A 14,214-nucleotide genomic window follows, 5' to 3' on the forward strand; every position below is an offset into this window, starting at 1 on the left:
AAGAAAGTACTCATAAGAAGGAATTTTGGCCCCATCCACAACAGGACATTATTTTCCTCATTTTGACTTTTTTTTTTTTTTCTGTACACAAAGTTCCTGATGAATTCATCCAGTAATTTTATCACAATCCCTGTTAGGGATGGTGATACTGGGCCAAAATTGAACTTAGGGGGTTTGTAATGGGGGTATGGGCCAAAATGTGTGGGGGAAAACATCTCCCCAGTACACCTGAAGACCCTTGGTTTCTGCACTTTGGCGATAAGATGCTCAGCAGAGGAATTCAACAGTCTGCTGGTTTTGCTTTCCAGGTTGCCCCTCTTCTTGGCTTGGGCAATGAGTTAGTATAATGGTCTGTGTGCGTGATTCAGAGAAAGGGCCTATGGTTCCACTGAAGCTTTGTAGGGGAGTAGATCTAGTTGACACCTTTAGGTTTGGGGTTCTGGTTCATTCCTTTGCTTTATTTCTAAGAGTTTTTTTCCTTCTCATCAAAAATCATTTCTTTCTTCTTAGAGGTCGTTTCTAGAAATGGTATTCGGGCTTAAGTTTCTTTTGTCTGGTAGATTGCTTTGCCTTTAAAAAAAAAGAATTAGCTTGCTAGCTTGGTGCCAGTGTGTAATGATGATGTCATTTATCTGCTTCTCTAAGAAAACAGCATTAATTCTTTTTTTTTCAGGGGGAAATGAATTGATGTTGGGAGTACATGATAGTATGTACTCCCCCTGTTATCAGAAACAAACATTTGTTTCTTTCATCCGTTTGAGAGATCTTTTTGAAATACAACCTGCGCTAAGGACTAGGGTTATGGCCTGAAGGGACAGGAAGAGGACATATTTCTTGCAGATGCCCAGTGAGAGCTGAGGCGGTGGAGGAGGGGCTGCCTTGAAGGAACTGTAGTCTTGTGGGATGAAGTCAGTGGTGGACACGTGGACAGAGAGGTGATAGAAACCATACTCTGGCCTCTCTCACTTCCCATCCTCTGATATCTTGCTGACACCTGCCTCCCATTGGCTGAACCCAAATGCAGCCACTGGCAAAGGATCTGGAGGATGAGGGATGTCAGCCTCTCAGAAATAGAGGAGGGCAGAGATGGATCTGGCTCGGGAGGCAGAGAGATGGATGAGGGTGTTGTGACCCCAGAGAAGCCCTCCACCTAGGGCATACTTTCTCAAGAGTCTTTACCGCAGCCATGGCTCCATGGCGTCTCACAGTTAATGGATCCGCCCTCATTCAGCACAGGAACTTTCTTGGTTTGTTTTGCTTCTGCCTGGTGAGTCTCCTCTCCTGCTCAGCAGCTCTCCTATTCTTCATTTTCTTCTCTCCTATTTTTCTATTCTTCCTCTTCTCCTGCTCAGCATCTTTCTTGTTCTTGGAGCCTTTCTCAGCCTAACAAAGGTCCTAATGTTCCAGTGAAAACCACAAGAAGCTCTTTTATGATTTTTTTTTCCAGTGAAAAGCTGGAGGATTCAGTAAGACAGTTCCATTTTTGAAGCTGGAAAAATTGGTCAAGACTCCATTTTCAAGATGTGAGCATAGGTCTTGATTATCAAAAGGAAACAAGAGTTTGAGTAGAGTTCTTTTAGATAAACGAGTACTACTTACATCATGTAATAAGAGGAAAAAAAGTAACCAAAATGAAAAAGAAAAAACACCATAAACATTGTAAATCTTTTCTTGGAAGATGATCATTGATATGTTTCCTCATTTCCTTTACCCACCGTTTTTGTGTTTGCTGTTTTCAGTTTCTAATGCTAAGTGTTGGTTAGACCACTCAAGTGATCCTTGGGACCCATCCCAGGAGTTGTGTTTCAGGTTTAATGAAATGAAGCCATTCCAATTGGCACACGCATTGCCTGTGCGCTGGTAAAGGTGCCACATACATCAGCCTTTTATAAGAATTACTGGTTATTAATCACCGCAGTTCCCGACTATGAAGACGAATTCATTGTCGCTCTGGCAACAGTTTACAAAACACAAACTTACACCTTTCATCAGAAAGAGGCTGTTACTGTTTCCCTTTCTAAACAGGAGTTTATTTTCCAGGTTAGGACATCACACACGTATTTAGCAGTCCCACAATGTGTGAGATCTCCTTTGAGGGGATAGTGATCCGAACAGACATGGAATTGGGTTTCACCCCCTTTAAAGTCGAAAGTTGCCCAGTTGCAGCCACTGAGCAACAAGCAGTTGGGCGTAAAATCCAAACTATTCCTGGGTTTGTCTTTAATGATTAAAAATGCTTGCGTGTCATGTATCAAAAGCTTGTAAATTCAGAATTGGGGAGAGGCTGCTGTGGCTTTAGTTGCCAATAATGTGTTAATATCAGATTCAGAGTGACCAATTAGGGTGGAACGTAAGACAGTGTGTGGCAGCAGATGATACAAGATCACTCATGTTTTGGTGGAATTTTCTTTGAAGTTGCAATATTCTATGAAAGTGAAGGAACAGCTCCTCAGATAACACTGACTTCACCATGTGGCCATGCGCAGAGGGCCAAAAAAGTCATGATGAACTAAAGGTAGGTGATTCTGAAGCTTCTGGAGACAGGATTGGGTACAGTGTAGGGATGGAGGGCTGGTCAAGTACAAGATTCCTTCCCACCTCTTTTCTGACACACCTGAACCCTTGTTAATGTGGCTGAAGTGCCATTTCCACTCAGAAGCCAGGATCTGGTTTCGCCGTGCTTGGCCTCCCTCCCAGAGTTGAGTCATGAATGGAGGTTTGGCATCCTCCAGGGCTGAAGGTGTCCTTGTTCAGTCTCTCAACTGCTGCTTTCTCAGTGTTCTCAGTTACTGAGTAACTGCCATTTCCTTGTTGTCAGTACTTCGTACTCCGCGTAAGTCAGGATTCAAGCTCTTCTCTCTATTCTCTTCTTTTTATTCATCCATTCATTCAGTAGCTATTTATTACGACCCCACTACGGCCAGGGCGCTGTTGAAGATGCTAGGGAATGCAGCAGTGAGCAAGGTAGATAGGGTCCCTCTTCTCTTATAGTCTTGTTGAGGAGATAAATGAATAAACAAACAAGTAAATAAAATAATTGTCGATAGTGCTAAGGAATATGAAGGAAAGAGAATAGGGTCATGTTGTAGAGTAGCTTGGTGGGAGTAGGAGGATGGCAACACCAGATGAGGCAGTCCTCTCTGAATAAGTGATTTTTGTGCTGAGACCTAAAGAATGAGAAGGAGCCAGCAATATTACGATCCGGAGGAAGAGTGTCCTGGGTAAAGGAATTGCAATTACAAAAAGTCTTCAGGCAGGAATGACCTTGGGTTATTGAAGGAGCAATAGCAATAGCTCAAGGGAATCAGTGTGGGGCTGTGCTTAGTGAGCAGGAGGGTGAATGGTAGGAGGTTGCGTCCGAGAGTACCGGGGCCCTGATGATGCAGACCACGGGGAGGACTTGTGATTTTATTCCGTTATAGCCACCCAACCATTTTTGCACACCCTGCATTTCTTCACTTCCCTCCTTATCCATCTTAGTTGCCATGGTTCCTCATTATAATCACGCCCTTGAAAACTCCTTTTTCTTTTGTATTGGTTACCTATTGCTGGGCACCTGTACAAATTACCCCAAATTTTGTGGCTTGAAACAGGAAGCATTTTTTATTTTACACAGTATTTGCAGATCAAGGATCCAGAACAGCTTAGTTGGGCAGTTCTGGCTGAGGGCCTCTCATGAGACTGCAGTGAACATGTTCGCCAGCACTAGGTTGTCAGAAGGCTGGCCTGGGGTTGGAGGATTCACTTCCAAGTTGACTCACTCATATGCCTGGTAAGTTAGTCCTGGTTGTTGCAAAAGGCCTTAGTTCCTTGTCACATGGGCCTCTCCATAGGATTTCTTGAGGGTCCTCGTGACATGGTGGCTGGCTTCCCGCAGAAAGAGTGATCCAAGAGAGTGCAAGGTGAAAGCTTTAGAAATCATCCAGCCTTGTTTCATAGAATCTATTGGTCCCACAGGTCCTCCCTGCTCAGTGCAGAAGGGGAGGACACCACACGAGGGCAGCTCGCCTCCCCATTCCTTTTAGATGTCAACTCCAACTTATGTGGTGTCTACTATTTTGATGTTCTTTTTTTTTAGATACTCATTTGAGGACATAAATCATAGTGGTTATAGGCATGCTCTGGGGACAAAAAAAATATTTGGTTCAAAGACCACATCTATCGCTTATTAGCTCTATGACCTGTGACCCATTTCTCAACTTCTCTAAGCTTCGATCTCCTTATCTGAACAAGGGAGATAATCCTACATCACAGCTCACAATGGGTGTGAGGATTAGAGTCAGATAATGCTTATAACACATTTAGCCGTATGATGGGCACGCGAATTCTCAGTATACGTTGTCAACTACTGCCCTTGTTCTTGTTCTTTTTTTTTTTTTTTTATTTCTACAGAATGCAGCTCGTCCTTGAACTGTTTCATCCAGTTTGGTGAGTTGCTAACACTTGTGCGAAGCCAAGCGTGCAATCAGTTCAGATTGGAGGGATAGTGAATTTGGTGTTTTTGATGAGCCCTGGAATGCATATTCAGGATACCAGAAGCTCAGACCTGTGATAAAAAATTCCTCTTCGATATGCTCAACTTTGGCAGGCTTGCCATTCACCCTCAGATGAGCTGTGAGTCAAAAGTTGGGACTGCTCGATAGAAGCATCTAAATTCAACCCCAGTGCAAAAGCTAATCAACTGTCAAAGTCAAAGAATGAGTTGATGATTCAGGCATTTATATCAAAAGGTGTTAAAAGATTATTTGGAACGTGGTGGAGGATAAGAAACAGGATTTCAAATCCATTCCAGAATTACATTTCTTGCGAGTCTTCTAGGAAATGAAGCTAATGAACTTTTAAAGATCATTCATTTATTCAACTAAGTTTGAGCACTTACTATGTACCAGATATCAAGCCAGGTTCTGGCAAAGCAACTGAGAACAAGACCGCCTGCACCTCAGCTCTCACGATGTTCAAAATTTAAGTCAACAGCTAGACTGAGCCCATAGCCCTTATTATTCTGTTTGCTGCCTTAACTTTCCACCAGTTGCCAGAACTGATAGAAATTTGAGGGATTTATTCCAATGAATAGCGTTAGTGGTAGGCATAACATTTCTACCCAGTTAATCAACCACCTAATTTTTCAATAATGGAAAAAAATGCATTAACTTGTTGAGACAAACATGTTTCCCAAAGCCCTTGTCTAGAACTGAGTTACCAATAACATGGTTTCAGCAGTAACATCATGATCACAAGTCATTTTTCTCAGCTGACTTTCTGAGAGCTGATACAAGATCCATGGGAAATTTCTCTGCAAGGAAACTACGTTAGTAATGAATAGATTGCCAAAGCAATTTCAACACGGGCATGGAAATTTACACATTCCCTAACTTCGCTTCAAAGACAGGTGAAATGCCTTCTGATTTGAGTAAATGGAATGCATTCTGTAGACTGCACCTTTTGTTACAATTAACTCAATCGCTCCTGTCGTTCATCGTTTGGTCAGCCTAATTATTTGACAAGCCAATTCTTTGTTCCATTGCTAATCCATAGTGCAGATTTTAATCTCCAACAATTAATAACTCATTCCTACATATCTTGGAAAGCTCAGGACTGCCAGTGTAGGCATTTTTAAAGGTGTGTGTGCAGGTCTCTAGGGAGAAGATAAATGTTTGTGGAATGAATGCATGCTCCTTTTAAAATGATCGTTTCAATGAATAGAATTAGCATCTAACACTTGAAATTTTGCAATATACCTAAATGATATCTCAACAGAGAAAAATTCTAGTGAGAGAAAGATCTAGAGCAGTAGTACTCAACCAGGGTGATCCCCCTGCCCCAGGGGACATTTGGCAATGTCTGGTGACATCTTTGGTTGGCACAACAGAGAGAGGGTGCTATTGGCATCTGGTAGGTAGAGACCAGGGATGCTACGAAATATTCCACAGTGCACAGGACAGTACCCCCACAACAAAGAATTATGTATTGCCAAATATCACCAACGTGGAGGCTGAGAAACCCTGATCTTCCAGGTTGGTCTAGATAATTCTGTTAAAAAAATTAATAAGTCAAGTGATAAAATATAGTTTTTAAGACGTTGGCTTTTACAATCCAATCCTAGGTCCATGTCTAGGCTCTCGTTTACCTGGAAGATAACTTCAAATAAATTTCTTAATTTGTTAAAACCTGTTTATTCACTTGCACCCTGGGATTGGTAATAGTAATGACTTGTTGCTGTTGCTGTGCATTTAAAATGAAATAATGTGTGTAGAGTGCTGAGCACATTCTTGGCATAGTAAGCACTTAGTACATGATATTATTATTATTAGCTTCTCTGGGTAGAGTACAGTGTAGCGGTCTCCAGGATGGCCCCCAATGATTCTCACCGTCTGGTATTTAAGCCCTCGTGTAGTCCCCTCCTATAAGAGCAGGGCAGACCTGTGTAATCAATAGGATATTGCAGAAATGACACGTGTGACTTCTAAGCTTACGTCCAAAAGATAAATGTGGCTTCTGCCTTGCTCTTTCTTGGATTTCCCCCCACCTGGGGAGTTCACCTGTGTTGTGAGCACCCTCAAGAAGGCCTGTGGGGACGTCCACGTGGTGAGGAACTAAGGTTCCCCACCAAAGGCCAGCTACCTGCCTGCCCCACGGCGGAGCCATTTTGGGAGGGGGTTCTCCATCCTTAGTCAAGCTCTCAGATGACTGCAGCTCCAGCCAACGCCTGGACCCCAACCTCATGGCAGATTCCAAGCCGGAGCTGCCCAGGTAAGCGGCACATGAATTCCCGCCCCATAGAAACTGGATAAGATAAAGTCTTCTAAACTATATGCCCCAATAGATAACTAAGTACCTTACGTGGTTTCTGTACCAACTGGTTCCATCTTGTCTTTCTGTACTCCAAGGAGGAAAAGAGGAAGGGTAAAAGATATTCTTGTTTCATTTTGTGAAGAAATGAAGACCTGGGCAATGACGTGTCTTGCCCGTTAATACAGTACAAGCCGTTCGATTAGGTGGGAGTTCGGAGCTTCAGCCCTCGGTAGACTTGGGTTTGAAGCTAGAGCTGTCACTTTCCAGCCAAGTAACCTTTCTAAGCACCAAGTTTTTAAGTCTAGCGTAACAATAGCACCTGTGTGATAAGGTGGCCGTGGGAATTACAAGAGATTAATATGTAAAATGCTTAGCACAGTGAGTGGCTGGTGGTACGTGCCCTATGAATGCTTATTGGGTAAATAAATGCTTTGTTATATAATGAGGTCTTTTTTCAGATCCAATAATTCTATTTTTCTAGTCCACAACCTTGCCATTCAAAGATTGGGAATGAAACCCAAAGGCCACAATGTCTGGTCTTCTGGCATTTTGCTGCGGTTGGCATTGGAATCACATTATTTACCGGGCGGGTGGGGCTGATCTCTGATCTCCCAGCCTACCCCTCCCGGAGCTTTCTGAGCAGCTTTTGCTGCCCACCAGAGCCAGGACCAGGGTGAGGCGAGTGAGGCTCTCAGCCTGGAGACAAAATTTAAGGAAGTTCCAAAAAACTCAGTAGTTAAGATAAATATTTTAAGGTAATATTTTAAAAAACCAAACTGGCAAACAACAGCCCACAGCCTGGACACCTTTTTTTTATAAATAAAGTTTTATTGGAAATTCGCCACTCATGGCTGTGAATTTAGTAACTCTCATTAAGCATCTTAAAAGGGTTATTTCTTAAAAATTTATTTTCTTTTGTTTTTATTTACAGGGAAAATGTTGCTCTATAGTGATATTCACAAGTGTGAGCAGTTGTGAAGCTAGTGGCATTTATCCCCTGGAAGAGGGCCACACCAGTGTGAAACCTGTGTCACCCTGTGTGAGGACAGTTTGACGTGAGGAGCTGTGACATCCCGGTTGCTAACATGTCTTCTCTCATTCACCACGCACTTGCTCCTTCCCAATTCACAAAACTTGTACCTAAAATTTGGGAAATAAAAATATATTTTTAAAACTGGTGACTTTTGAAGGGAAATATTGCAAGCTCTATTTTAATTTCTAAGGCTGTAGAAGTCAGAGGAAAAAGAAAAATAAAGAAAAAGAAGATAGGAAGAAAGAAATAATAGAAATGAAAGAATAAATTAACGAAATGGAGAAAAAAAACCAAAGCTTCGTTCTTTCAAAAGACAGGTTTTATTTGAGATACAGAGAGCATACAAGTAAATAATGATAAGAATCTTTTAAATCCTACAATTATAGTAGATATTTTAAAAAGTGTAAGAGAATACACTGAACAACTATGTGCCAGTAAATTTATAAATCTAAATGAGATTGACCATTTTTTAGGAAACAAATGTAAATTACATAAACTGACCCTAAGAAGAAAAAGAAAATCCGAATAAGCCTGTAACCATTTGAGGAATGGATGTGGTGGTCAAACACCTCTACACCCACGTCAGGGCTGGCTCCGTGGGTGTGGGTCTTCCTGGGGCGGTGGCACTGGGTCCCATGCTTAAAAGGGCCCTGCACTTGGTTTAATGTATTGCGCCAATATCTTGAAATTCTTAATTTTTTTAAATGAGGTTCTCCTCATTCTCGTTTTATACAAGACCCTGCAAATTATGTAGCCCATCCCATCCATACCTGTCTAGTTCTATAAGTGAGTTTTACAACCAACTTTAAGATACCAATAATCCAAAGCTTTTCTGAAAAGAGGAAAAGAAGGCAAGTTATCCATTTCATTTTAGAAGACTAATGTAACTTTGTGAGCCCCCAAGGTCTCTTGATCAAAGTCATTTAGAAATTTAGGGATAAAATGTGATTTCATTAGATCTGCCAGAACATCAGTAATTACCATAGTCATTCATTACCTAAGTTTGATCTTGACCTATACAACTGAATTGTCCTTTCCTCAGACTTTCTGACTTTTTTTCTGGTCCCAACAAGGAACATGCTAGACAAGCTTATCCTAAGTTCATTCTGGGCTGGTTGATGAGTTACCTATTTTAAGCTCTTCCGGCACCTGTAGACTTTTAAAGCCTTAATAGGAATTTTCTTTCCAGGTCACTTGCTAGTGAACCTCAGAAAGATCTGGCAGGTTGATTTAATGCTTGTCCAAAGTCAAACTCAGCATCTTTCTCCGGAAACTCTAAGAAGAAAAAAAAGATGGAATTAGTTTCAGGAATTTCATTAAGAACACAATGGCAATATATTTGTTTTATTCTGCTGTTTCTATCACTCTGATCTAGCCAACACTGTACTTCTAGAAGGCTGATGAGCTAATCTTTGTGGCTTTATGATTTCAGTTTCTCTTTTTAATTAATAGTCTGCTTCTGTTATTTAATAAAAAGCAGAGTCCACTTCATTGATGTCTCAAAAACATCCGTGCCTCTCTTCTTATTCACTTTCTGGTTTTCTTCCTTGCTTTCATTTATCCATTTTCAATGAGAGTGAGATAACTCATATGTGGGGTTTTCCTGCAATCAAAATGTATCTGGAGGGGCCAGCCTCTGGCCGAGTAGTTAAGGTCGCATGCTTCACTTTGGCGGCCCCGTGTTCACTGGTTTGGATCCTGGGCAAGTACCTTGCACCACTCATGAAGCCATGCTGAGGTGGTGTCCCACATAGAAGAACTAGAAGGACTTACAACTAGGATATACCACTATGTTCTGGGGCTTTGGGGAGGAAAACAAAAACAAGGAAGATTGGCAACAGATGTTAGCTCAGGGCCAATTAAAAAAATGTATCTGGAATTAAAAATCTTAAAAGTATTTGAGAACAATGATCTCAGATAATTTCCTACAATTTAGGTATTAAAAAAGAATTAATAAATCCAAGCTTGAAAGGTGGGATGAGCTTGTTCCCCTAGTGAATTACATTGTGGAGAACAGAGAATTTCTAGGTGGGAATAAGGAACAATTCTTGTAACATGAGAACAGAATTCCTTTATCCTTAACAAGTATGCAATTTAATAGATAAAGATTTAGTAGATATTGGATGAATCAGTGAATGATGCTGGTTCTGGTGGTTAGTTCAGGACTTGCTAGGTTCCTTTTTGGGCTTTCCTTTTAAACAGGAGGCTGTCCTCCGTTCGTTGCCATGTGGGCCTCCCAGCATAGCTGCTGACTCACCAAACCCAGCAAAGGAGAGAGCCCCCTGGGAGGTCAGATGTTACAGTCTTCTATAACATGATCAGGGGAGTGACATCCCACCACCTGTGACATATTCTATTGGTTAGAAGCAAGTCACAGGTCTTGACCATGCTCAAGGGGAGGGGCTGCACAAAGATGTGGCTACCAGGAGGTGGGAAACACGGGGGCCACCTGAGCGTCTGACTTCCTGGCTCAAATCCTGGCCCCATTGCTTACTAGTACCACAAAACTTAAACCTGTTATTAATCTCCAAGCCTCAGTTTCCTCATCTGTAAAATGACGAGTCTACTCACACCTTTATCATAGGGCTACTAAATTCCAGCAATTCCAAGTTTCTGGCTATTCTTGTGCCGTTTCATGGTTGTTGCCTAATTGGTACGTCTCATGAAATATCATTCACTTACTATCATCTCCCCTTTAAAATTTAAATCTACTTATTTAAAAAGCAGATTTAATAATATGACTAGAAATTTTAAAAGAACTAGTATTACCAGAAGATAATTATAAATGTACACATTAGCAGTACGTAAGGAAGATTATTTGTCCACATATCTCCAAACTTCATCCTGCACATGTCTTGTGAGAGGGTGCATGTGCACATTTAATAAAAACACTGGAAAAAATCAATGTAATATACTTACTACAGTGCCAAGCACACAGTTAGTGCTTAATAAGTGTAAGCTATTCTCATTACATATCTATAAGTTTGGTATTCAGAATATATTGTGTAGAGGATGGGCAAATACACCACACAGGTTGTAAATCTCTCTTCAGGCACTGTTGGCAGACACTGCCTGTTGATCGTGATTCTCTTCCAGCTATGTCTGGATTCAACTTTCGAATCCTTCTCAATACTGTGTTTCAAGCCGCCATACCAATCAACTGGTGTTGGCACACACCAGAGGACATCTACTGGCCTCCAGTAGATGTCACCTGGTATAAAGAGATCTGGGCAAAATATAACCGAAGAAGCATTAACACTAAATGAACTGAAAGAGGAAATTGCCTTATTAAAAAGAAAAATGCAAAGTATTTATCCTTCAAGTATATGCAGTCAACTCTTGACTTAATATTAATTTTGACTTCTGGACCTCTTTTCTCCCCATCACCTCAGCTTTCTGCTCAATATGAGCAGAGAGTATCTCATATTTCTTTTCCCTAAAGCAAAACAAATTTGGGAGGAAAAAGCATCCACTGTGCAAATCTCGTAATCAGTTCTAAAGCATAGGTACTTGGGACTTGATGCTCCCTGGAAGGCCCAGGTGTGAGGCATCCTGATGATTCAGAGTTATGCAAATATTCTTTTTGCTGGTAAAGGGAGGTTCTGCAGGACTGAACAACCATGGATGGCAACAAGTGATTATGTCATTTGGGTCAACGTCCAATCCAGGAGAGTAGAGAAACTCAACAAATAGGCTGAATCATAAATGCAGCCTTGGCTTTCAACCAAAGTTGTTCCATAGGCTTCTACTAAATTCTTGCTGATGGATTAATTGACTGACCCATTTCTAGGTTCCTTGAGTATCACAAAGTGTAGGGAAATGAGCAGGGCTGTGGGGTCGGAGAGATGGGGGCTCTGTGTACTGGGCTTCCCCAACGTCTCCAAGCCTATGAACCATGGGAGGACTCCCATCTCCCTGGCAAGGCTGTGTGAGGAATCGATGAGACAAGGTACAGGAAAGAGTTTACACCATGCTCTCTAAAGGTTAGTTACCCTAATCAGAGATTTGTGCATTTAGTTTGTCAGTGAAATCCCATGAGATTCCGTAAAGACTAAGGGGAAAATGGAGTCAGTTTCTAGGAGGTGCAAAATGGAGTTTGAAAATGAGGTGTGGCAGGTAATAGAAGCTAGTGAAGGCCGGGTCAGGAGTGGTGGGGCCTGAGGCACAAGCCCTGCCTCTCAGCAAGGACCCTGTTCCAGCCGAGTGCCTTGTGGGATTGTGGCCACAAACACCAGACCTCCTGGTTTTCCATGGAAGCTAGAAATCTGAATTTGTATGTCCAATCTCACTACTGTTCGATGTTGGTGCATTTTTAAGTACCTCGTATTTATTGAGGACTCAGAAAGTGCCAGATGTCTAGAAGATTTTCTCAACAGAGCATGTACTGTGATCATTATCCTGGTTTGTAGATAAGAAAATTAAAGCACAGAGAGGTCAAATAATGCCCAGCGTCACACAGCCAGGAGGTGGAGGAGCTGGGACTGAAATCCAGATGGAGATAATCCGCTTCCAGTGCTCGGTTCTTAACCACTGCCCTAAATTGCACTCAGTGGTTTTCTTTTAACTTTTTAATTTTACATAATTTCAGAAAAGTTATAAGAGCAGGACAAAGAATTCCCATATCCCCTTCACCCAGATTCCCCAAGTGTTGGCGTTTTACTACTTTTGCTTTGTTCTTTTCTTTATCTCTCTCTCTTTCTCTCTCTTGTCTGTCTCTGTCTCTCTCCACACACACACGCACACACTCATATATATTTCCTAGCTTTGTCTGCTGAGAGGATCTAGAAGCAATAACATCCTGGTAGCAATGAGCACACCTAGAGCCAGAGTCTCAGTTTCTAACAGCCATTCTCCTCTGAAAGAAACAAGGGATCCTTGAAGAAATAGACGATTCCGGGGCTGGAACAGGTAAAAGTATAAGATGAAACCAGAATATCTAATTGTTCCAGAAAATAAGGAAGGGCTCAAAAATGATGATGAATTGTCAAAAAAACAAAACACACAGGAACCTGTCTGAAGATGCTCCCAGTAGCCAAATCTGAGACAATCTGAACATCAAAATAAATGATGTTAGTGAAGGATTATAACTAATTCAAAAAAACCACTCAAAAAAAGAATCCACAGGCTCACACTGATATAAATAAACAAGTTAAGAAGAAAAAATTCTTCCTGAGAGAATGCCTACTAATAGAAGTAGAGGGCTTGATGGGATTAGAATAATCACCATCTGGAGGGCAATCATGTTTGGACCATCAGAATGTATCAACTTTAATTGTATCAAGCGCTCAGTAGAACGCTGGGTGCAGAGCAGTTGATAAGATGTTAGCTCTCCTCATCGTGATTACCACTCTGTCAGTCAATGTCCACTCTAGGCCACCTGCTCAGGGAAGCAAGGGGTAGCAGACACTGTCGTCGCTCCATCCAGATCCCCTCGCGCCCTTTTCCCATCGGGGTGCCCTTCCCCCACTTCTACGTGCATCGCTCCTAGGGTGGCACCGGACGCCTCCCACAAAGACGGCCCTGGGACCCCTACCGTCATTTTGTCTGGACACACTAAGAGCTAGAGGGACCTGGGAGTTTACAGCTCCCCAGTGCAGCCAGAAGTGCCTTGCGCCAAGGAGAACAAACCTTGCTGGAAGCTACACTCCAGAGCCCCTTGGGGATCAGGCTGAAGCTGGAACTTCCCGGGGAAGGGCACCTGGTGTGGCTCCTTTCCCGTCCTTATCCTGCTGCCCTCACTCCCTCACAAGTCTCCCCTGGAGTCACTTCCTTAACGAATCCTGGTCCCAGGGTCAGCTTCTGGGGGATCTCCATCGTTGAAGAAGACGTCCTCTGGGAAGCTTGAGCTGGGCTCTGAATGGTGTGTAGGGGGAGAACAGGCAAAGAAAGAGAGGGCCAGGAGGCAAGAGAGCCGGGGGAAGGGCTGGAGGTGCAAAAACCCCAAGGGAGGATAGTGTTTAAGGAATAGAAGAAACTGGCAGAAGCCGGTGTGGCCGGAGCCCAGAGGCTTCAGGGGTGGAGGCTGTGGGCTAAGGCCTGTGGGTCAGGGGGCCAGACTTTACAGGACACCGAAGTCCAGCTTAAGGAATTGGCTCTTTCTGTAAGAGCAATGGGAAGCCACAGAAACAGGGATGAGACCTGAGCAGGTTCGGGTTTTGCAAAGACCAACATGGCAAGTGTACTAAGGCTGGACTGGAGGGCAGCAGACTGCAGATCCGTTGGGAGTTTCTGCAGTGGTCCAGGCAAGAGATAGCAGTGGCCACAACCAGCGTGAAGGGGGTGGAGGGTGGAGATAGAAGTAAATGGACTGGAAAAATACTTAAGCACCAAAAAATGGAAAATTATTTTGCCATCCAAATGATCATCTTTCTGCAAAGCTATCGAACTCC

General features: G+C 42.6%; 1 long non-coding RNA gene across 1 annotated transcript; it reads left to right on the forward strand.

Annotated features, from left to right (window-relative positions):
- The first annotated feature begins 3,616 nt into the window (after positions 1-3,616).
- LOC139078139 (uncharacterized) lies at positions 3,617-7,966 on the forward strand. The gene is made up of 3 exons (XR_011530939.1): positions 3,617-3,772; positions 4,393-4,428; positions 7,724-7,966. It is a non-coding gene; the product is annotated as an uncharacterized lncRNA (long non-coding RNA).
- The last annotated feature ends 6,248 nt before the right edge of the window (positions 7,967-14,214 follow it).

The sequence above is a fragment of the Equus przewalskii genome, chromosome 21, assembly GCF_037783145.1.
Source record: "Equus przewalskii isolate Varuska chromosome 21, EquPr2, whole genome shotgun sequence".
Taxonomy (NCBI): Eukaryota; Metazoa; Chordata; class Mammalia; order Perissodactyla; family Equidae; genus Equus; species Equus przewalskii.